Here is a 24,668-nt window from a genome sequence, read left to right on the forward strand (position 1 = left end):
TTGATATCAGCCAAAATGTGGCATATTTCACAGACAATTTGCTGACCAAAAAACACCACTGAACAATATGACAGAGAAGACTACTTCAGCTCCGGTTGCCCCCAAAAACTGAACACACAACACCTACCTCAAACATAGATGCCTTCAGTCAAAATTTTTTTGGGGTGATAAGTGTATAACTCTTTTCTCCATAAGCGTTCTCCACTTACACAGTCAAAAACATCTGCAGAAGAGCTCGAGGTGGGATCACCCTGCAAGGGCCAGGCCACAGTTACAACAACGCACAAGATCTGTATCAGGGCTGTGTTGCTCTGAGCTATTACAGATTGTTATCTGGCGGCATTACTTGTAGTAATCAGTCAGTTTTGACAGCTAATCTAAAGGTCCATACATACTGTTGCTCAGAAGCTCAGCAGGTATTGCTAAGATCTGTTTTCAGATAACCCAACTATTTACCTGCTCTACAAAACACATACCAAAAGCTCTGCTTTATCTCTTCAGCAGCGGGTGCAAGCTAAAGGTGAGCGAAGTGCAACTCGTGGGCCTGTGGGGCCCAAAAGTCAAACTCAAACTCAAAACCAGCCTCATTTTTCAGATGGGGCATTGACCACATCCCAGCCCATAATACTGAACCACAGCGAGCATTATTTAGATCGGGACGGAGCAATTGCAGGTAAATGAGGACAACTTTTAAGTTAAGCGCTATTTCAAGCCTAAGGGACAAATATTGCCCTCACATGACCACAGTATTGCCAATATGCATACCTACCCTGAGCATTTCAGCCGCAAACACCCTCAACTGTAAACAGTTGAGAGAGCAATGCTGTTGACAAACGGTGAATTTTACAATCCCGCGCTGCGTTACAACACGGGCAATACCCCCGGACTTTATTTGTGCAACCCGTCGTTAAAATCCCCAGCGCTTCATCAGGGTCAGACCTACAGGCCGCCAGGTTTTATCCCGCAGAAGCAGCGGCCCAGTCCCCGGCGGGTTGGCAGGAGGGCCTTTGTGGCTAGGAACAATGCGAGAGACGGGGGCAGAGCAGGAAAATGGGTGTTGACCACCAAGCGCTGGAAAAAAAAAAGCCGCTTTCAAAGGAAGGTCTTTGAAAACAGTCGTTACACCCCACCCAGCTATTTTCACTACAATATTTCAGTACATAAAAACAAGGCAGGGAAAATAAACAGCCAGCCCTCAAATATGTCACAGGTTCTCCAACCCCTGAAAAAAAAAATATCAGCGAGGCTTAACACCGCAGCAATCTTAACTGAACTCAGCTGTGTAATTCAGGTCTACAATCACCCACCTTAACCTGCCCCCTCCACACGCTCCGCCTGCGTGTCCCCTATCGCTCTGCTAATGGTTATTCCGAGCAAGTAAGCAGAGTCAGTTCGACATCTTTATTTCCAGATTAAAGTAATCAACATTTAAAACTGTAGCGACTCATAGAAGACAGAGAACATTTATATGGATCATAAAGTGAATATATTGCTACAATTTGAAAAATTATTATATAGGTGAATGGCCTTCCACAATGCATTTCAGTTGTGATTCTTTTTGCTAATTTCACCAATTAAAATGGTAGTTAGAACTAATAAAATATTTAAGAGAGGAAAAAAAAAATCAGCTGCAAGACAGAAAAGGAACAATAAAAATATTCCATAACGAAACAGATCTCTGGACTGAGTAAATATTCAAAGACTAACCTTGGTCTTATTTGTTTTATCTTACGTGTGTTTAAAAAAAAAAAAAAAAAAAAGTAATGTTGCAGGTGAATTCCTGGCCCTATTGAAGTCGGTGATGAAATTACTGCAAAATGTAATAGAGGTCAGGATTTCACACAGGCTTGTCTATATTGCAAGGTATTGTCTGTATTGTTAGGTTACTAACAGCAAAAATTGAGCAGAGGGTGCCTCTCAGCCCCGGGAACACAGAAAAGGGAAGGTCTCCTCCTAAGATCCCGAGCTGCTCTGTGACGCCTTCAACAGCATTCTTACCCCCAAACTCAGTATAGGAACAGGGCACTGCAAGGGTGATGTTCCAGCCCAGAGAAAGTAATGTTAGAAATATTCCCTGGGTCACTGCAAGACCATGACTCTAATGAGCATTATTATTTTCTGATTACATTACTTTCTGTGTGTGCATAAACATATATGCATATACACACATATATTTGTTTATATACATATATCTTTGAAAATTATAAAGACATACACAAACATATATATATTATGGCTTCAATTTCTTCTGCTTTCACAAACAGGTCTTTCAAACCAATAATCTCTGAATATTTGACGTTTGTTGAGCAATCCTGGGTGAACTCTAAGAAAAAAATATGCGTGCAGCCTGGGTGAGAAAAATTCCTTCTGAGTAGGTATGTTTGTTTACTAACACCTACAAAGGAAACTCAGCTAGTTTGCTGATTATGTTACTTTGTTGTAGGCCCAGTCTCTAAAGAGTGCAGTGATAGCATACAGCAGCTCAAACTGCTCAAGCAGACAAGTTTTGTCTGCTGAAGAGGATGCTCAAAACGATCACCACAATTACTTCGCACCATTGCCTGTTAATAAGCCGTGTTTTGTCCTTCTAAGTGTCAACACTTTCAGACACCACTGCTAACAAAGTTTGAGAAAACAGCTCTTAGGGTAGAATCCTTATGAAATGAAGCCAAAGCTTTACTTTTTGGGAACGTAACCATTTTAACGTGTATCCAGTTATATGGAAATTTATGGTTTCTCTCTCTATCTCTTGCAGCCATTCACAATAAGATGGAGGTCCAGAGACCCAGAAAGACAGAGCCACTTCTTCGGTGAGGGAGGGAATAATAATTCTTAAGAGTAACAATACGGCTTTTCTAAATTTTGATTATTCCACCTAATAGTTTCTTTGTCTACCTGAAACAACCATCAGATGTAAATCCTGTAAGTCAGACTACATTTTTTGCCTTTTGGGGTGCGAGTTTTGCCTGTATAAGCAACCTAGGACATGGTTCTTGCTTAGTTCCTGCTATATTTTTGGGGACTGTTATTTTATACAGTAGCTCTTTTAATTGTCAGTCTCATTCTGACTAAGCCATCAAGTAAACTGAAACAGCGATGACTTCACATGATGTGATTTTGATCTCTGTGATTTTAGTATTTAAGTCTGTCACTATTTTCAGCTGGTAAAACAGAAGACTAGTAGCTTGAGTTGGGGTAAACGTATTCGCCTCTTACTAAGAGGGAAAATGATTAACTGAATCGAAGGTAAAGTATACCCCCAAAAGGTCAAACTATTTTAGTTATATGGTTACAAAACCAGCAGTCACTTCAGTAAAGTTAGGGAATTCTTCTAGATTTACAGATAAAATCAGAATCTGGAATCACCTGTTTGGGGGGGGGGGGGGGAGGGATCAGCATCTCTCCGTCCCTCAGCTGCTTGGAGCTGATCAGTAACTGTCCCTCTGCCTGGCACGTTTAGACCACAGCAGCGCAATACCAGGTAAAAAGAGTGAAGAAAACGGTGCTTCACTCCAGCATTTTCTTTCTGTTCTTTTCGCATCCAGTTTTCACGACATGTCATAGAAAGCAAAACGTTCTCCTTTGCTCTAACCTCAGGTTCAGTCCTTCAGGCTAACGCGAACTGTGACGCCGTACTCTGAACGCGAGCCAGAGCAGCCAGAGTCGTTCCCTGATGTTATCTTCCTGCCTGGCGGAAGCTGCACCCGAGATGAACTTAACCAAAGCGTTCATCGTCACAAAAAAGCAGCGCAACCCACTGAAAAGTTATTTATCTGAACAAAATTCTAATCGGGTCCTCATAAAGCCTTTTAAAACGTACCCAGTGTGTTTGAACTAAGCGATTCCTTTGGTCGCTGACAAACCTGTGACGAACACCTCCGCAGCTGACCGGCCTCTCCATTATCTCCTGCCACGGCTCAGCGTGAGAGGGGCATCGAAACTGTAGCACCGGAGGAGGAAACAATTGTGGCCTCTCCATACTCAATTGCAGTATTTCAAATATTCTAAAAATTAAGGCTTGGTTCAGTCAAACAACAGCCACTAGCTCTTCTGACGCATAGCCCAGAACAGTCATCCACTACACGCAAACGTTCAAGCACAACGGATAGCCACAGCATGGTCCAAACTGTAATACAATCTGAGCGGTTACTTGCAGTCCTCCTTGTTTGCTGTCTCTTGCTTTACCTTTTTCTCTCTTCCAACTGCTGCCTATCGACTCCTTAAACTTCTTTATGTATATCTACCGACAAAGGATGATTAATCTAGAACAGTATAAAAAAAAAGATGATGAATGGGAAGCAAAGCTGGGAAACACTCACTATGTATACAAAGGTGAATGCATGTGGCTGCGTTTCTCACATTTTCGCTGATTTTTACTTTATAATTATGAATTAATAAATCAGCAGTTTCCTGTTATTCCCATTTGAGCTCTCACTGTCCCCAAAGTTAAGCCAACAAAGCATATATGCGTACGTTGGGCCTGATTCTCATCTTCATCATAGTCCTATTGCTCCAAAAAGGTAGGAGGTGGGAGTCCAAAAATGGTAATAATTTGCATTTATGTGGTAGGTAAAACTCAGTTCTTCAAGAAAAGTTAGACTTTTTGTTTAATTCAATACAATTCACAATTGTCATCTTAATATTAAAAGTCTGTTACATTCTGTTAGGAAAAGAGACATTACAGACCCTCAGATCCTGGACACCTATCAGGAACTTTGAGTTACACACAGTTCGGTATCAACAGAAGAACAAAACAAGTATCTAAAGAATAGCCGTATTCTCTGCCCATGTGAACCAGCGTAACTCCCTACTAACGGAGACACCCCAGTTCGCTTCTGTCAGCGTGTGGGATCTTGATTTTTCATTGTTTTGATTCTAACTGTATAGCAGCCAAATTTCTGGCAAGAAAGCCCCCGTTAGGCACACTGAAAGGCATGCAGCTCTATCAGTACATGCATAAGGGGTCACAAGAGTTGCACAAAACAGATGGTACTTCTCAAGGCAGGGGTGAGGGCCCATGCTCATCCAAGAGTCTCAGTAACTACCAGCACTGTTTTGCAAATATACCTTTTGCCTCCTCCCAGCAGTTCTTGCAAAATGAAAAATTTTTCCCCCCTTGTCCTTTTCTAAATTACAGGACTTAATCATCTGAACTGAATGACTGTTCGAAAAGTGACTGCTTTCTCAAGAGAAATAACAAGAAAAAAAGTGTGGGGGGGGTGGGGTGGGGGGGAAGGAAGCTACATATCCTGCCAAAAGGGAGGACTTTGTCATTAGAAAACACACCTTGGATGGTATAGAGACCAAAGATGAGGTATGCTGAGAAACAGTAGTACCACAACCCCTGTAGGAAGTGCTAGTGCAACGGAGTCATGAGGCATGCACAGAGAGAGCACAATGTACCTATTATGAAACAAGCTAAATCCATAAAGTAACATCGCTTGCATTAATGTATTCTTCTGAATTGTATTCATATACCAAGTGTAGTGAACTACATTTCTACAAAATACGCTGCTAAGGCAAAGAGCAGTTATAAAAAGATTTTTATACCTTCATAAATGGAAAAAAGGAGAAAATCTTCTCACACTGAACATGAATAAATGTTTAAATGTTTTATTGGAACAGTCATATACCACTGTGAAATGCACTTGAGATTAAGAAACTTTCAAAATCCAATGTGTATGGCAAACTAACAGCAATAATTAGTTTCAAAAAGTCAGCCCTTTGCACACCTACTGGAGTCAATATAAGTCATTTAAACATGTTTTAAACTTGATTTAAGTGTAGTTTTCAGTGAATGATCCAGTTATGAAAGAACCAACCTCAGAAAAACACATTATGTGTGTTCTGCTCATTTTATTCACAATTTTTTTGATCTTATTCACTATTGTACACAATAATCATCACTATCAACTTTTCCACCCAGCTCTTATTATCATTTCCTCATACTTGTAATGGATTTCCACCAATTTCTGTCGGCCTTCCCACTAGCCTTTCAGAGAAAACTTTGAAGTATTTGAATATAATGTCCAAAGACTCCAAAAGAACAATAGTCATTAGCAGAACAGACCCACGCTGGGGAGCGTTACTCCAACAGTTCCTACACTTTATACAGAGGTGCAACATAGCATATCATTGACTAAAAATCAAATAGGTGACCTTTACGAACAACACTAAAGAAAACACTACTATTTTTCAATAATTGTTTACCACAACTGAGAAGGGTTTGCTTAGCTTTAACTGAATTACAAATAACAGAGTTGGAAAAAACTTTCTGAACGCACAGTGGGTAAAATTTACCTACAGCGTAACAAGGAACAGCAAAGTCCACTGATTTATTGTATTTTCAGCTAAGCTTCAAATCAGAGTTTAGGCAGGCTGTAGACCTGTGCCTCTACGGACACACGAATTTTATTCGTTATGATTACAGCATGTTTTATTAAAATCCTGAATGAAGACACTTTAGACACTTTCCACCTGAAGCTCAAGTCTACTAACAGCTCCGGGAGAAGAACGAATTACAGCATCAAACCCCATCAATCTAGAAAGGAAGAATGCCAACAACTTGTCTAACCTGTAGATCAGAAGTTACAGGATTTACCTGAACTAACACCTTTTGAATCTGAGTATTTCTTTAAAAGAAAAATCCATTCAATTTAAGTGCCTTTCAGGGATTGAGAACCCACTGTAACATTTAGTAGCTTGTTCTACTAGTCAGCTATCTTCTCTGTCAAAATACTTGCATAGATTTTATCTTTCCTCCTGAAGAACTAATCCTTATTGCCTCTTTTTATAGGTTAGAAGTTATTTTGGGCATATAGGTGCGCCAACCCAACATCGTTTGACTTTCATCTTCTGTTTTATATTCTGAAAAAAACTTCTAACCAGCAGGTCTTCCATCACTGATATGTCCTGTGCAGAAACAATGCGTAAATTCAAAACAATCATTTAAAATGAGAAAACTTCAGGCTGAGTAGGAAAGAATGCAAAATTACAAACTGAAATCTGGCCAGAGGGGAGAGAAGAGACAGAGAAAGAAGACAGATTAGCTATGGTGTTTAAACAACAACAGCAACTCAGTTCTCAGAAAATACAGTGTTTCTTCTCGCCTTCCGCATTAGGTATGTCTCAGCCACAGCAAACCATTACTTAGGTGCTTTGGGAATGACGCCGTTCCCTGGCACTCACCATCACAGAACTTTGACCAGCAAGAACATTTCTACAGACGTGTTGTTACGGACAGGAAAAATCAGACAAGGGCTGAAGTAGTGGCTGAAAGCCTGTTGCCATATGACATCTCCCTAGTGTTTACAAGGGAAGGACTGAATTGCCTCTGACGCAGGGTCAGATTTAGGGTCTGATACAGAGTCAGAATAGCTTTGCACAGCCATTCTCCATACATGTCCTTCTCACGGTATTTGGAACTATAGCTACCTAAATGATCATAATGAAATATTAAACCCCTCACTTCCTAGTTTTAGTATTAAAAACACAACATCAACAAAGCAACTAGCAAAAATTTCGTCGGTGTGCAGGGCAGAACGCCCCGTGCCCGCCCACCAGGCTCCAGTTCAGAGCACAGATGCCAGCACTAACGCTCTCACGCCCACGCAGACTGGGAACCCGAACAGATGAAGAACAGCAACAGACATCAGAAACTTCGTAGGAACAGTGGTACTTGCGTTATAGCAAAGGAAGGGGACACAGTGGAACCCAGGATGAAAGACCAACTCACAACACTACAGAGGAAAAGTTTCCTCTCCACAGTCCCCCTCCAGGGGATGATGCCTGTCTCTGGGATCAATTCTGACCTCATTACATTGATTTAAAACAGTTACCTTGATTCTCATGAATGAGGGATTAAACCACAGCTCTTCAAAATTATTTCCTTCTGATCATTTAGTCCTTTCTTTTGTTTCATGTCAATGCCAAAAATCAGAAAATACATCGTTCTCAAATTCTCCTGGGACATGTCACACTCCTTACATCAGACCAGCTTCTAGCAGAAGGTAATCACTGTTTGACATGGGAAGGAACGTCCATGTTTCTCCATCAGCTCTGTTACCTGGCTGCCAACAGAGGAGGGTAAAGGTTGAAAAATGAAGTAGGAACAAACAATAATTTTGGAGGAAACTTTTACCAAAACCAGGAAGTCTGCATGAAGAAGCAGCTAGTTCTACAAGCCAAAGAGATGCCCACTATTACAGAAAACTATGGGGATTTCACGTAATTTCATAGGGCAAGAAAGAAAGAATGTCTCTAACTAGCTCATGTTACAGTAATTCTAATATCTCAATAAAATTATATTCCATTCTAGAAAAATACTAGAATTATTAAGGAGTATTTACAATGAATATCACTTTAAGGAAAGTAAGAAGGGCCACTAATGGAGTTTCATTAAGAGATGTTCTCCATCATACAGAGGCCTGAAGCATGGAGAGAACTGGGAACTAGATTTTTATCAAACTATCTGGAGGAAGTAGATAACGCCATTCAGAAAAAGGGAGAAAGATTTGGGAGTGCTGTCAGCAGATTTGGGCAGCGGATTAGGAAAGGAGAGAACCAAACAAAATCCCATAGGTGTAGAAAGACTTAAAAGGCATGGAAAATATTTTTAAGTGCAGACCTAGAATTAGATAAAGAAAGAAGTGGAAGCCTTTTCACCCTGAGCACTTTTCATGCTTCACCTCAGTTAAAAAGGTGCAAGTGTGGCTGAAATAAGGGAACATCTGGATTCTGTTAAGTTCCAGTTATGCAAGCCCTGACCATCTTAACCAACCAAGCTTTGAGAGCAGTCAGTAGGACATGGCAAGAAATAATTATGGCAAGAATAAATACCCCAAAATGATCAGAACTGGTGGTAAACAAACATAGCCATAAGCTAACAGTGACTGATACTCAGTTTCTAACACGGATTGGACTCAAACACAACAAAGCTTATGCCACTGTGGCCCATAAGCGGCTCCCAAAGTTTCAGAACTCCTGTGTCAGATATTATAGCAATCATTCTTCATGTTTGCAGCTAATTATTATGCCACTAAACACGTTTTGAGGGACGCTACAGTGAAATATACCTAGCTTTCAAACTTCCCTTATATAAACAATATTGCAAAATAAAGACCTAATATTTTAATTATTTTAAATATATATATATATATATATTTTTTTTTTTTTTTTTACCTAAACAATTTGCAGAGGGCATAAAGCATGACACATGTCCATTTCTTCTGTATTCCATAATACAGAAAGAAAGCTCAAAGTATTGTAACATTATAAATTTACAACAGCAATATTCAGACAAAATAAACAGTAAAGCACTTCAGAACAATACGGAGCCATGTCATTTACAAGATTAACAAAAAGGGTTTTTTTCAGATAAAGTACCCTTGAAAATTCTTACATGTGATATTTTATTCTACAGTACTCATGAAAACCAAGATATTCACAGACAATAAAACATTGCAATAATAGTAGCTTCGTATTCTAGCAGGACATCATAGAAGCCTGCGCCTGTACGGCACTGTTTGACCAGCAGCAGCAAGACCGCTTGCTTTGGCTGACACTCTGCACCGACACACAGACGAGAGGAGATTCCCTAACTTCCAAGGCGCACTTCTTTTATATTTGGGGATAAGGAGAGTGACTTCATGTGCTTCCCTAGTTTGTCTGGACCAACAAGGCCCTGACTTCCCAAGGGGCGTAGGTGTTGCAGCAATACAGCCAAATAATAATTAGCAGCAATAGCTGGAGACGGAGCCGTGGAGAAAGGGCAGCTTTTCTGAAGGATGGGCAGAAGCAAACCATTTAGGAATGTGACAGCGTAACTGTCCTTGACATTTTCAATCTGGCAAGCACCGTACGGCAGCATTTGGGCTGCAAACATAGACTACTTCTATGTCCTGCAGTTAAGGGTTTAGCAGTTGTTCCCTATTTACTCATTCACAATTGCATGTCTTTAAATAAAATACTTCTACAAACCACAAATGTACTGATCAACATGCCCAGCTACAACATGAAAATAATAATCTTTAAAGTATTCTATGGCTAATGTTTTACCCTGGACACTCTTTTCCTGTCACAAGAGGAATATCAATCCCAAGTATTAAAAAATGATGGCTCAATTTCAGTAGAGATAAGGCTGGTTTAAAAGGCAGCTAAAAGATCTAAAATTCTGTGTGTGTGCGTGTGTGTATGTGTATACAGACTCATATATAAACAGTAGAATCATAATGCACACACACACACACACACGCAAGACTCAGAAGTCTACACATTTGTCTTCTGTTTCTGAGCTTTTGCAAACCATCGGGACATGACTTCAGACTTCTCTCCTTAGAGTCAATAAACTTAATTTAAAAAAAAGAAAAAAATAAGAAAAAGGAGAAAGACAGACAGAAGGACAGAAAAGTAATAGTCTAACCTAAGCACATGAATCCAGGAACTAGGGCTTTCAAAGTAAACGCCATATAACTCATGAAAAGTTTACAAGAGTTACCATTGCTGCAATGAGATAAAATATTTTCTCAGTTTTCATCATTAGCAGATACATTCCTTAAGTTAAGATGGATAAAGTTATACTGATACAACACTTGAAGCTATCTGCATGCTTTCACTCTGCAATATCATGGCACAGAAGAAGAGTAACGAAATAGTAATCACTCCTCCGAAAGGAAGAAAACCCGCTGGGATTTAGAATATCCTAATTTTATTGCTCTAAGCCTATACTTAAAAGGCCATTGTCAGCATGGGGAGGGGGAGAAGACAACCAAAAACAGAGGGCAGAAGTAGGTTACAAGCACTAGCAAACATTATCTGTTTAAACTGCTAATGGCAAGCTCTGTTGTTATATTTTTATCATTGCTTTTCTGCAAATTACTTTTATCAGTGATAATTTAGCTTTTATTTCATTATCTAGCACAGCAGACAAAAGAAAAACAGATTTGTTTTACAGCAGCTCCAGCGCTTGCTCTGTCCATTAACATTGACAGATGAAGGTAAATTAAAGCTCTCAGACTACATTTTCAGCATTCGTGGTACTGAAACCTCGGTGTCTAACCAGTGTGTGTTTCTAAAGGAGAACAGAGTGCATGCTAATGCTTTTATTCTCTCCACACAGTTAATTGAAGTTTTCATGTTTTAAAGAAAATGACATCAGCTGTTCTAATATTTTTCCCTGTTCAGTTCTATCTGCCTCCAAAAATATCTAAGTGTAAACAGGGAGAATCAATATTTTAAACAAGAAATTAGATTTCAGTCAGCTGAACAGTGAAATAGTGCTTCCCTTCCTCCCAGTTTTCTTAAGACCACAAACCCACAGAGGAGTTGTGTTTGATTAAAATATTAAATATGCATTAAGAATCCTTTTCTAAGGATGTTATGTTCTTCCACTGCTGTTCTTCCTTCTCCCTTTTGTTTTCCTAGTTACGTTTTAAGCTATGTATTTACTTTAATAGAGGTAAATAGATTGCTTTATAACTTTAATAATAAACTTATTTATAGAAGCTAATGTAACTAAACAGCTGTTCTGGGCAAAAGGTGGCCTTTCCATTTAAGCAATAGCATAATGGCTTTGATTACAAACAATTTTGAAAGAACAACAACAAAACATTATCGACTGTTCTCAAAACGCAACTAATAGCGGTCACTCTCTTGAGCAATAAAGTCACCTCTGCTCTTGAATGAAATATCCTTTCAACTGCACTTCAAAAAAAGTCTCATTAGCAAAATAAAATTTCATAAATCTGCAACTTGGAGCCAGATGTTCTGAATTGCTTTCAAAACCTAGACTATCATTAAAGTATTAATTCTTCAATTCTTTTTCATTTGAGTAGTTGCGATTTGTGATATAAGGACTATGTTAAAAGGTTTTTTCTCCAAGGCAACAAGCAGTGCCATCACTGGTTGTTTACTCTAAAATTGCCACCACAGCCCAAGCACAAACACTCTCTAATACAGAATGCAAAATGAAAAGGTAGTGACAAAGTATTTCAAATAAAAGCATTTTTCCATGTTGTAAAAGTAATATGAAAAGTAATATGAGTTCTGCTACCATAATTTTTTAAATGAGTATTCAACTTTGTGACAAATTACCCACTGATACTTGTCAAAAGCTAGTGCCATTCCATTTGCTAATAAAAACTTTATTTTTCTTCGAATGACTTTTTAAGTCTATGATAAATTTACTTTAGTTTTTATGTCCCTTCTTCAGGGATCATTACACGACCAATTACAAAAAGAAATTCTTCTACCAGGGGAGGTCACATTGATAAAAATAGATTGATATTAAAGTACATGGAAATCTGGAAGAGCAAGAAAATACTTCTTGGACTCCCACCAAGGCGATTTCAAAGCACAAACATTTTCAAAGCACAAAAAAATTTAATGATTTCCGTACAAGCAGGCTCCCAAAGTAATGATTCAGGGCTCCCAAAGTAACGATAAAAAATAAGTCACAGAGAAAGTATTTTAAGAGGACCTTTACTGAGAGAGCAGGGAGGAGGAAGAGCATGTTAGCTGAATATTTTTAACCAGCTTTCCACAGATGGGTCTAAATCAAGCTCTTACGATTCTTCCCTGCCATAATCCACTACCAAGGTCAAAGGCTGAAGCTTTCCCAGAGGTTCACTGTGTATAACAACACTAAAAAATCCCCAAATTTATTTTATATATAACAGCCAAAGCGCTCTGGCCATTCACATCCCATGCAGTCCCTTTAGTATTGAACAGGGCATAAGCTGGGCAGATACATGCACAAAATCTTCACATTTTCAATTAGTTTCTTTATTCATGCCTGCATTAGTTAGAGCCTTTCTTACACTCCTTAAAACGTGCTAGGGAAGGACAGCCAAACAATTCATCTGCTGCAAACATCTAAATGCTTTGTCATGAATAGTCTATATTTGGCCTAGTGTAATAAAACTATTAGTGAGCTATTACTAAGCATCACTGAGTACCCCCAAGTCCTTCTATTTTTTTTTTTTGATTATAGTTCTCAATGAATAATTGGAGGATGTGAGCTCTCCAAGCAAGACTGGAAGAGTAAGTTGAATATCCTATGGCTAACCTGGAGAAAATCTGGGGTTGCAGAGTCTCTGGAAGCTCGGCCACCTAAGTCCTTGGTTCTCATGCCAGGTATCTGACAAGTATGCTATTCCACGCTCCACATTTTATTTTAAAACAAACAGTAGGGACACTGGTAGGACAGGGAAGGCTGTTGAATGAGTATGTGAAACTGCGTAGGAAGTCTTCACTCCAACTGGAGTTAGGACTCATTCTTATGAAACTCCTTCCCACCAAATACCAAAACCAATTATCAAACTTTTCCTTGAACTTTTTGAAACACTTGGACAAATAAAGGAGCTGCTATACTGGAGCAAATTCCAAAATGAGGGACCAGAATGATCAAAGTCTGAAAGACATGCCTCAAAAGGGGAAATTATTTAATTTCACAAGACATTGCCTTCAGCAGCACACTCTATTTAAGATTTTTCTGCCCCAAACTCTCCATACTTAAAAAAGTACAAGGAGACCTTAAAGATATCGTTGCATATACTACACAGCCTGACCAGGATCAGGTAAGAGTAAAACAGCTGGAAGATGCAAGCCTATTGCTTGGGCTCCTCTTGCCCCGGCCACCCATCATCTGCTTCATTTGCAGTGGGCACACGGGCTCCGCAAGCGGGTGCTGCAGGAGCCACTGTCAAACACCCAAAGGTGAAAGTCTTAACAGTATGATGCGAACAAGAATTTTTCTTTGGTTGTTTTTGTGAATATAGCAGCTACCTGTAAACCTACCCTTTTCACGCGCACTCAGTCTTTAACATTGTTGTGCCCTATGAATATCCAGAGCTGGTCTGGCATGTGGTGATGTTTCAAAAACAAGAACAGCTTTGTAATTATGGTTTTGCTTTGTATATAAGTAGCAGTAACCACAAAATATATTTAAGGCTATTTGCTGGATGTGCAGTTCTATCTAGCAGACAAATCCCTCCCTGTTAAACAGACCCTCTCCCCACGTTAGCTACCCCAGCCTCCCCACGCTTTTTGGAGCGCTCGGCAGAACTGTCTCCTCTTCTCACCGCTCCCCACCTACACCAGTGCTCTCCTGGTTGCCGGTGCCTCATTTCTTCTGCTGCAATATCCTACCAGTCTCCACCACTGATTTTACACTTTCGAAGTAACCATATAGAAGAGTCTTAGTATTAGCATATGCTATAGGCCCTCAGTCCCTTATTAAAGTCACCCCAGAGGAAGCAAGTGCCAACTACAGCCTTCCATATATAAGGCTCTGTCCTGGAGACCCTGTTATTTAAATCATTAGGCTTCACCTTTCATTTTAGCTATGTTTCCAGTATTTAAGTTCAGCCTGAAATAGACTACACTACTATTTCGCCCCCACACTGCAATTTATTACAAAGTAAGTATTTCACTCTATTGATTTAACAGCAACAAACAACTGACAGCACCAATTTCTAAGTGACAGGAAACTAGTTCAATAATTATTGTAAAGATTAACAACAGGGTCCCCATAATCCTTGCAAAATATCTGTTTGCTCATGGTTCTTGTTCAATCACTAAAACAAGATTTTCAAAGAGCCCTAAATGTTGTTTTCTCTGCCTTCCAAGGCTATAACCCTGCACCCTAATGATGCTCCAGTTTATCAGGGGATGCTGCTACCCATGGCTAGTATCTTATCTCTGTAATCCCCCAGGGTTAGACCAAGGCTAAAGTTGTCCTTAGGGTATGTAAAATGTGTTTTTCTGTGGAAAAATATACATGCCATTTGCAGAAGAGGAGGAATAATTGGAATAGAATAACTATGGCTGCTAGTGGCAAACGTTTATTTTCTGCAAAACAAACAAAGCAAAAGCAATAAAAATAGTTATTTCACAAGAGCCCTTTTAACCATTGGACTGACAGTTGTTTCATATACACATAAAGATTCATATGCATATAAACATGAGATGAAGATGAGATGATATAACGATGAAGATGTTTACTTAAAACGTATGTAGGACCACTGAAATCAGGAGGTTTTTTTGATGATCTGCATAGAGTGAAAGCAAAGCTGATTTGTCTCTTAAGATAATTTGTGACCCTACTTCTTCAACCTTTTCTACCCTCTTGCGGTACCCTCATCCCCACAAGAACGCATAGGGCAGCCCTGCTGGGCCAGGCGAAAGGCTGATGTCGCCCAGGGTCCCGCTTCCATCACCGGAGGCCTAGAGAAGGATGCAGCAGCAGAGTGGCACTTCCCCAGAATATTCCCCCAGCTCCACGTGGTTGTCCGCAGACTATCACCTGAGTACACGGAAGCATCAGCAAAGCCATTTTACATTAAATCCTCTGGTAGGCCAGCTTGAGAGGCAAGGGGGCTGAAATAGCTCATTTCTTCACAGCTAGCGGTCCTGCGCCGCCAGCCCTCCCATGTTACAGGTGATCTTCAGCAGCTGCAGCAGGAGACGCAAATGCTGGTGGGAAGGACTCTTGGGAAGGAGAGAGTCCCCAGGTTGCTCCCTTCCTGCACCTCAGGTGGCACAGGCACGGCACACGCCACCGCGGCCCACGAGACAACCTCGCCAGGTACGAGTAAGCCAGAGAACTAAGAAAAGAAGTGTCCTTCTCTGCCTCTGTTAAAATTCCTATTGCATTAAACTTTTCTTTTGTTTTAAAAAAGTTCCTACTCTTTCTTGTTAAAGGAAATAATAGATTATTTTTTCTGATTAGGGAAACCTATGTGCTAAATTTGGGAGATGTCACTGTTTCTTCTGGGATCTTTTTGCTGACGTTTCAAAAAGGTTCATTTTTACAATTTGATTCCGGACATCCTCCATCATTCCCTAATACTTTTAAAGACACAAACAAGCAAACAAAACCAAATGTACCATAAGTCACAAGAAGAGTTACCATTAATTTCTGCTTGATTTGGCAGATCTGAAAGTCAGAGGTTTCCAGATCTCTATTTTCAGTATTCTGGTTGAGATTGCACTTCCTCACCGTAGCATTCACCATCTTCTAATATTAATTTTACAGTTCCTTCATTTCACTTTTTCAAACCACATCAATTTAAGCTTTCAAACCATACTTAAATAAGCAAATGTCATAATTGCTGCTAATAAGACCTATCCTCTAAAAGGTTAAGTATACTCCATTACTGCTTCAGACAGTAGGAGAAGCTGTTCAGAAACTCCTGAGGTCCTCAGCTTTTAATAAAATACTTTTATAATATACCATAAAATCCAGTTATCACACACCTACAACATTCCTCCTTGTGCACAGATCCCTAATTACACCATATAAGTTACAATATTGCGTGACACATGGCGTATTTTGCAGTGACCTCACACGTTTGGCTTTATTTGCTGACAGACTGCAGCCTAGAGGCAGGTTTTATAAAAAGAGTATCTAAAAAGGTCACAAGTATTTCAGGCTCGTCTCTGCACAATACATCTGAAGAGGTTTACAGATGTTGCCTACTGTGTCAGCTGCAGAACGTAGCTCTAACACTCTTCAGCACCATAAAGTATAAGCCAATTTCTAATGTTTCCAGCCAGTCTTACACTGCCTTTTCCTTAGATAAAAACTTATTCTTGCTCTTGTAAAAGCTTAGCCTGAGACACGGTGAGCAAGGTCTTCAGCTTCATGCATTGACCGGCATGTATGACTAAAAACACCCAGCGTTAACCAAGCTGCTCCCTTCTCCCTTTATCTGTGAGCCCAGGCATTTTGAAAGCGACTATCTACCCTAACACGTCCTTCAAAGGAGCGTGGTATCTCACGGTACCAAAAGCTGAGTGACGGAGACTGCTACCCCTCGCAGATAGCTATCGCTCCCCTCCTGCAGCAAGACATCTGTGAATTGGTGATCACGGTCCTTAACACCAGCCTGCACAGAGCTCAAGACGTGGACATGCACTCAGCCACATAAGCAACACAGGGTGTTTCCCAGCTTCGAAAGTAGATTACCGCCTACAGCTACATGCTTGTTTACTTGACCGAGATCCATATTTAGACATGTATACAAGTGCACAATCCTGAGCTGTTTATTCAGACAAAACTCCCACTGAAGGCAGTGGGCATCTGTCCGGGTACGCAGCTGAGGATTAAACCCTTCAACATTCTGAAGTAGTCTTCTGCACATTTCTAAATCATTGGATAAACAGATACAAAAAGGAAAAAAAAGAAAAGAAAAATAAGAAAAGAAAAGCAGGGACAACGTGACTGTAGACTTCTCAGATACTCTGCTAAATTCTGTATCTCTCTAACATTGCTGATACATGTTGCAAAGCTCATTTAGAAGCAGAGGCTTGTGATTCTTTACTGCGGTTGAGCTAATCTATTTTGAAGGAGAGCGTCTAAATCCCTATATTCTGCATGCTGAATAAATTTCCAACTCTGACTTTAAAAGCGAAGATACTTTTTTCTGAAATCTTTTAAAAGAACTGCTCAGATGGTTTATGCAGTACAGATAAATACTATTTAAAAGAAACGGACTGTCAAGTCCTAAAATTCACCCCAAACTGCTTCCACTTAGAATAGCAATCTCTCTTTATCGATTGCAGACTGTGACCTCTAGCCATCCAGGTTACGCTTAGTGCAATACTTTTTGTATTTCTCACCCTTTTTCCCTAGTCTTAGGGCCAACCCAGCATCACAATGCAATTCATATTCGTATGGCTTATCCAGAACTCAAAAAACATCAATGAGAAGCTAGCTTCATACTGGCACAACAAGGAAGCGGCATCTACATCACCTGCAAAAAGTGGTCATACAAACCCCATCTAGTTGGAATCCATCCTGCCAGCGTTGTATGGTCAGGCTGTAACCACTAACTCTGGCTTTGCACCCATCTGCCAAAAATGCAGTATATTTATAAAGCCCTCCCAGAAGTGTTGGTATTGATAATACTGTAAAATAGCCTGCTGGATATCAGTAGTACTGCCACTGCATTACTTTGACAACTTTTCAAGTATTTTATTAGTTAGACTGAAATTGGCTGAGGACCTTGTATTCATAGGATCAGAATATGAATTACTTCATTTTAAATGACCAAATTTTTTTTTCCTGGAGAAGTTGCCTCATAATACACATTAACCTGCAAAAGTACATTTTCCATTAAATTAATTAGATTATTAGAGAGGGTTGCAGGAAGTCATGTGTAGGCAGCATGAACTTTTCTATGTCAAAGTTACTATGACAACAGCATAACCTGCATTCATGGAAGAGATGATGGTATGGGACGATTTAAAGAAAAATCTCACGTAACTGTGATGATTAATTCAATTCTCATGTATTCCCTTAAAATGAATCTTTTATTTCTTCTCAGATAACATTTAACTGAAAGATCACACAAAATCTGAGAATTGTGTCATACAAGTCAATAAGGTCTATTGAGTAAATGCACAAACATACTGAAACAACTAATTTGCAATCTTGACTACTCAGTTTTTTAAAATCATGCCAGGAATGGAGTTGCCAAAGAACACGAACAACAGTTTCAAAATTAAGTTTAGAAAAAGAAATTCTAGAGAAAGTGTCATGTTAGATGAATGCCTTTTCGGGAATGAGCTACTGACAAAGCTCAGTAATAACATGCAGTTATATGTATACATGTATGGGCAAACATAAATATTTAAAAATTATCACTGTAAAAACAGAGTTAAGCCACACAAGCCGCTGTGAAATTCACTTCCAAAACAGATCCAAAAATAATCCAGGCTAACAAACAATAAACATTAACAATACTTTTTCTTCAACAGTAATGCAAAATGAGTGCATGTTCTAACAGCAGGCAATTGCAAAAAACAATGCATGTGGAAGCATTAAACTCTGGTAGAATGAAAAGACTTTTTCCTTAAACATCTAGTTCTGCTACGCTTGTTTTAAAAGTAACATTCAAGATACCTGGAACAAGGTGTTTCAAGGCACGTATATGGATTTTTGGCTGAGAAGCTGCTAGCAACACTGAGAATTTCATAGCGCTCTGAAAAAGTACTCATTCACTAATGCACTGCCTGAGGTGTTGTCTCCCCCTTTTTAATTAACGTCTGTACTTGTTAAAGAACTTAGACCAACAGCAGGTTGAAAGGTGCAGTCCATCCAAAGTTTCATCTCGTGCTTATCTCGTCCCCAGGCCGAGGTTGTCACCTTTACCGCTGTCCAACACGCCCGCACCATCGCGCGCCCATCTGGCCCGGGCTGGCACTGGCGCGGCATTTTCCCGCGCGTCGCCGCCGGACCCGCTCACGTGACGGACGTGACTCCCTGGCACGTTTGCAGGACGGGGCTGTTAAAAGTGAGCTGCGTAACTGGGCAGTGACCAGACCGAGTCGCAGTTATACAAGAAGCAAGGAAATATTATGCAAGACCGCAGGAAGCGAGAGGAGACAGTATTCTGGGCAGGCCTGGCAAGAAGTCTGTGTGAACTGCCGCTAACAAGCGCAGCGCGGTGCCTGGCGCCAAAGCCAGCAGAGAACATTCCCGGCGCTGCAGAGGACAGCGCTCCACATGTTTTTGCCAGTGGGCCTGGTTCCAGGACGCCATGTACCTGATGAAACGCAGATAAACGCAGGTCTCATTTTTTCGCCAAGTCTTCATTTATTTTTAAAATTTTGAGCGTATTTTTGTCCAGTATTTGTTAGAAGTGGCAAATGGTTTGTTTTCATGGCTTTGCTAATAGACCGCTTGTTCTCGAGCTCCCTATAATTTCAACTACAATAAGTGACCTACAAAGAAAGCGTTTGGCAGCAGCCTCATTTTTTCCATGCATCTTGCCCATCTCTACCTCAAGAAAACTCTGCTAATAGGATATGTGTGGATCCTGGGTTCTTCTTTTCCTCGGCATTCAGGAATGACCACTGCTAGTAGACTTGGCAGAAAATAAATAGGATACCTCATACACAAGGATACTATTTTAATACATGCTTCAACAATTGCGTTTCTTGCATCTTTGAGAACGACCTCATCCAGGTCTTATTTGAATAAGACATCAATTAGAATATAGCAAATTTTATTTCAAAAATGGCAGAAGAACTTGTCCTTAAACTGGAAAACATTGATTGCCTAGCAAGGTAGCATGATGTAGGAGTTTTATACTTTGTTCTAGGAACCTTCGTTAAAATATCAATGACAAAGTGTTTGAGGTGGAAATCCATTGTGAGAGTCACACATACATTGCCAAATAAAAAGTGCAGCATGCAAACCCTTACACAACACAAAACAATTACCAATTGTGATGCGTGTAGACAAAGCATTCTCAAGAGAATCTATTTTACGCTTGTAATCACCCTAAAACACAATAGTACTCTCCTTCCAGCAAATACATAATACAAACAAAAAACAAACAGTAGTACTGCCTTGATTGGGGAAAAAGACTCTGAGAACAGATCTGCAGTAGATCTGGACTCCCAACAGCAATGAAGCTGATTTAAGAAGCTTTCATCACCATTGTTTGTGGGAACAGCAAACCTATACAGCCCTTAAAAAGAGATTCCCCTCTTCCCCGTGGTTCACACATGAAAAGTTCCCACAACCTACCATTTTTGCAAAAATAATTAAATAAGCACCGCAGTCACTCAGGAAAGTGAAAATGTTACTGGTGACAATGCCTTCATTGTTACACTAGCGTAACAATTACCAAAATTAATCATGAACCTGACAACACACACCAAACGCGCGCGCACACACACACACCACTGGACCTCGCCAACCAAAACAGACCTTTCTACAGCTAGATCCTAAGTAAAAATTGTTTAGAAGCTTATTTGTTTCTCCAGTTGAAAGCAACAACTCGTTTCCAGAATGGAGAACTTCAACAGCACTTCTCAGGTCTTGAATTACCCATACATGGAAGGCTTTAACATGGCCAGCATAAAATAACTTGCAGTATCAAGTGTTAATATTAACCTTAGCTGCCCAGCAGTTTCTCACGTTTGTCCAAGAAGAGTAAGGTTTAAGCACACACGGGAGTGCTTCACAATAAGCAGAGTAAGGAAAAACGTTTTATTTGCATCTATTTCTACCATATATCAAGCATAAATATTTCAATGCCGAGTTTCTTAGATGCCACAGGAGTTAAACTAGTAAATCATTCTACAAAGACAACAGGTTGTTCTGTCAACAACAGTGCTAACAAAATCTCATTTCTTAGGGCTCTGCATATCCTTGTTGGACTCTGCTGTCTGCAGCAGTAGCATGGGGCTGACTGAAGTTTCTCCCACTGCTGGGGCATCACCCACTTCTTCAGTCCTATGCTGTCTCTGGGCTCTACAGAGAAGCATGGTTATGCTGCGGCCTTTCCCTTTCCCTGAAGCAATTATATCACTGATTCTGAACACCAATTTTTCAGGAGTTTAATATCCTTGGGATCTATATGGCTCTGACAGGAATGGAGGCAGAGACACGACATAACTGGATAAACCCTGATTCTTCAAGGAAACAAGCTAAAAGAGGATAGCTCTTCTAATCACTGTCAAACCTTTATTAAATCTTCTTTTAAAATGCGTTTTGATGACTGCATTTTCTAGTAGTTTAAAAGTAACACTCATTTAGCAAAAATCACTCCCTGGACTGTGTGCATGCAATTCATATTTAACTACAGCAAAAAAAAAAATATATATATATATATATATACACACCTACCAGCATAGGCAATAAAACATTTACTTGGAGCAAGGGAATATATTTTGCCTCCAAATAGCTAGTATTTCTTTAAGTTGAGACCACCTCTCTATTTCCCTTCAGTATAGTCATTTCATACTCCACACCTTCACCGTAGGTCCTATAACAACTCCTGGCATGTGAACAAGCTAAATACTTTCAAAGTACAGTGTATTAAAATAGATTTGCCCCCTAAATATTTTCTCCTTAAAACTTTGTAGATCAGAACTTACTTCCTCCACAGTTTCTTGCTCTGCTTTAGCGAGTGTTTAACCATTTTATTTGCTTAACCCACCAGAGGATAGAAGTAGAATCCAAGCGGAATGATCGCAAAAAGCCCTTTTAAGAGAAATAAAGGTTCACATTTTGTATTGTTTATATCACATTTTCTTCAAATGCATTTTCACAAAGCAGCACCCAGAAATCCCAGAGACAAGTTGAACCCTACTTTGTAAAGAGCTCTACACATATTACCAGATTCAAAATACTTTGGAGGAGGAGTTATTTTGCTGCAAAACTGTGCAGCCTGCAACTAGAGCACTCAGTCTGTTAGGAAAGGCACAAATGAAAAAATAACAAACCCAACAACTGCAGCGTACATCCCAGTGTACAAACAACCGGTAGGTTCATTCCACAGCTACAATTTCCTCAAAACACAATACCAAGTGCTTGCTCCCTGTTTCAGACTACTGAAACCATTTTACTCTTGCACTGTATTCATTACATTGACTCTCTCCAAAGACACACTGTATAATGACTTCATGCTGGCTTGATTTGTTCTTAAAGCCTTTAACATGTCAGACTCCTGACATGCCTTCTCTGTTAGCGTTGTCTTTAGGTGGACCCCCGCTCCACGTTAGCCACCATGACACCTGAAATCTCTACTGCGATCTCTAATCCAGCTTTTGCTCCCTGCAGCTTTCGAGTCATTTTATTTCCAAGGTTCGAAGAGCACAAGAAGTAACTACTTTTAGAATAAGTGCCATTTGCTGTCATCCTCCCCCTTGTAAAAAAAAAATCAGAAAGTAAAAATACTGGTCACTGCGGTTCATTACTTCATGCTTGCCCTTTGAGAAGCTGAAATTTTATTACACTGTGTTTATGGTGGGGTTTAGGGCTGGGGAGGGTTGACTGTTTTAAGATTTGGCAGGCAAAGGGATAGGAGTGGTGCTATACAGATAACACGGCTAGTAGTATTATCTTCTTCAATGCCTGCTTATACAGTATGCAAAGTTGCCAAAAAAAGCCTGTATAAAAAGTTATGTTTTTCTCAATGTATTTTCTTTAAACCAAAGAATGTGCCTACTCCCTCTTCAGGCCTGCTCTGTCACTCGTACACAGGAAAAGCCTTAATATGAATGAAGATCCACAGGCATCCATCTATATGGAGGAGCTTGCCTAGGCCAGACTCTTGGGTCTGCTCTAAAACCGTTTCACATTAACCCTGTAATTCAGTACCGCTTGCCTTTGCTACGGCTCTCATGGCAAAGAACTTGAGACCAAACGAATGTCATTTAAAACTCCACCGAGCTTTCCACCCCCAGCAAATACTGATGCAACGGTCAAACCCTTTTTGTTCCTGCTGCACTTCTGGGTTCTTCACCTGCCCACTTCACGTCAAAACACTAGTGAACAGGGAGTTTACCATCTCTCAGGATGGTGTTTAGAGTGTTACAGTCCCCTGCCACACAGCCCCCAAATTGCTCAGGGCATCTACGTTGCACCGTAATCCTGTATGGCAGGAGGGCCAAATTCAAAGGTGATTGCAAAAGAAGGTTGAAGTCACACGCCAGCATGTGGGTGTAACCTGCGTATGGAGGGGTCTTATGGAACGGCGTGGCGAGGAAAGCAACTAACCAGGCGACAGCAGAAGAGCGGGAGATAACTCCTTCCATTTGACCACCTCCTGTTTAATTATTTTTTAAGCTAGATTTGTAACATAAGGTTCTTGCCAAGATTGGTACAGCATTGTATTTGGTAGAGAAACAGAAAGTCCCCACTTTAAAAAGTTTACAGTCTAAATAAATAAGACACACAAAGGGGGGAAGGAAGGATATGCTACCATCCCAACTTTCCAGACTGGGGAGTGAGGATTAATGACGGAGATTGGCCGCCTCGGCCACCAGTACGTTACCAACCCAGCAACCTCCCCCAGGCCCCGAGCGAGAAGACAAAGAGCCCGGCCGGCCCGAGGCAGGGCCTTCGGAGAGGCTGCGGGGAGGCGGCAGGGCGCAGGGCAACGCCGGCTGCACAGGCGAGAACCGCTCGCGGGAGCTGCTGCTCAGGAGCCAGAAGTGATTTCAGCAGCCACTTCTGCCGAGAAAAGGCTCAAAAGACAGAACCAAAAAAAATTTTATTCAGCTTAGCTATGCTTGGTGCTATGCTCTGGCCTAGATCCCCGTTTCAAAGACGCTTTGGTTGAGCCAGCTTTGTGGTTAACGAACAAAAGTAGGGTTGGAGGGGGGTTGTTTTTCTTAAATGGGAAATAATGGGTGTTTCGAAACACCAGCATTAAATTTCCTTCAAGATATCTGCACTTGCTTCTATTCCACTTTCAAGTTAGCACATGCCTAAGCAAGCAGGATAGTCCCTTTTGTGAATCATTCGGAACATATACAACTTTATTATTATGTAAAAACCAGGAGCACTGTTAAGACAGCTTGAGCATGGAAAGGATGTTCTCATGAAAACGTCCATCTGATTAATAATGGTAATAACACATTCTTCAAATCACTTTCAGGAGAAAAAACAAGAACTGAAGTTATTAACAGCAGCTGATAATCTTACAGCTTTAGCACATAAATAGTCCATCTGCAGCTCAGCAAAGCTACGAGAAAGATGTTCCATTAGTCCAACTGGAAATGTTCATCCAAACTGCTAATTTAAAAGTGCAGAGTTAAGCTGCGGAAAACAATAAAAGGGGTCAACCCCCCTTAACAAATGTCTTCATCTTCTTAAAAATTTAACTCACGTTATTTTGAACCACTTGTCCAGGTGGGTGAGAAGGCAA

General features: G+C 40.3%; 1 protein-coding gene across 4 annotated transcripts in view; it reads right to left on the reverse strand.

Annotated features, from left to right (window-relative positions):
- EPAS1 (endothelial PAS domain protein 1) overlaps positions 1 to 24,668 on the reverse strand; it is a 108,504-nt gene that overhangs the window by 44,944 nt on the left and 38,892 nt on the right. Inside the window, exon 1 of one of the 4 annotated variants that reach the window (XM_068939623.1) lies at positions 128 to 294. The exons of the other annotated variants lie outside the window; for them this stretch is intronic. The gene's annotated coding sequence lies outside the window, so the exon portion shown is untranslated. Of the gene's footprint in view, positions 1 to 127; positions 295 to 24,668 lie in introns of those variants that run through there. 4 annotated transcript variants of the gene reach the window in all.

The sequence above is a fragment of the Struthio camelus genome, chromosome 3 (genome assembly GCF_040807025.1).
Source record: "Struthio camelus isolate bStrCam1 chromosome 3, bStrCam1.hap1, whole genome shotgun sequence".
NCBI classification, from domain to species: Eukaryota; Metazoa; Chordata; class Aves; order Struthioniformes; family Struthionidae; genus Struthio; species Struthio camelus.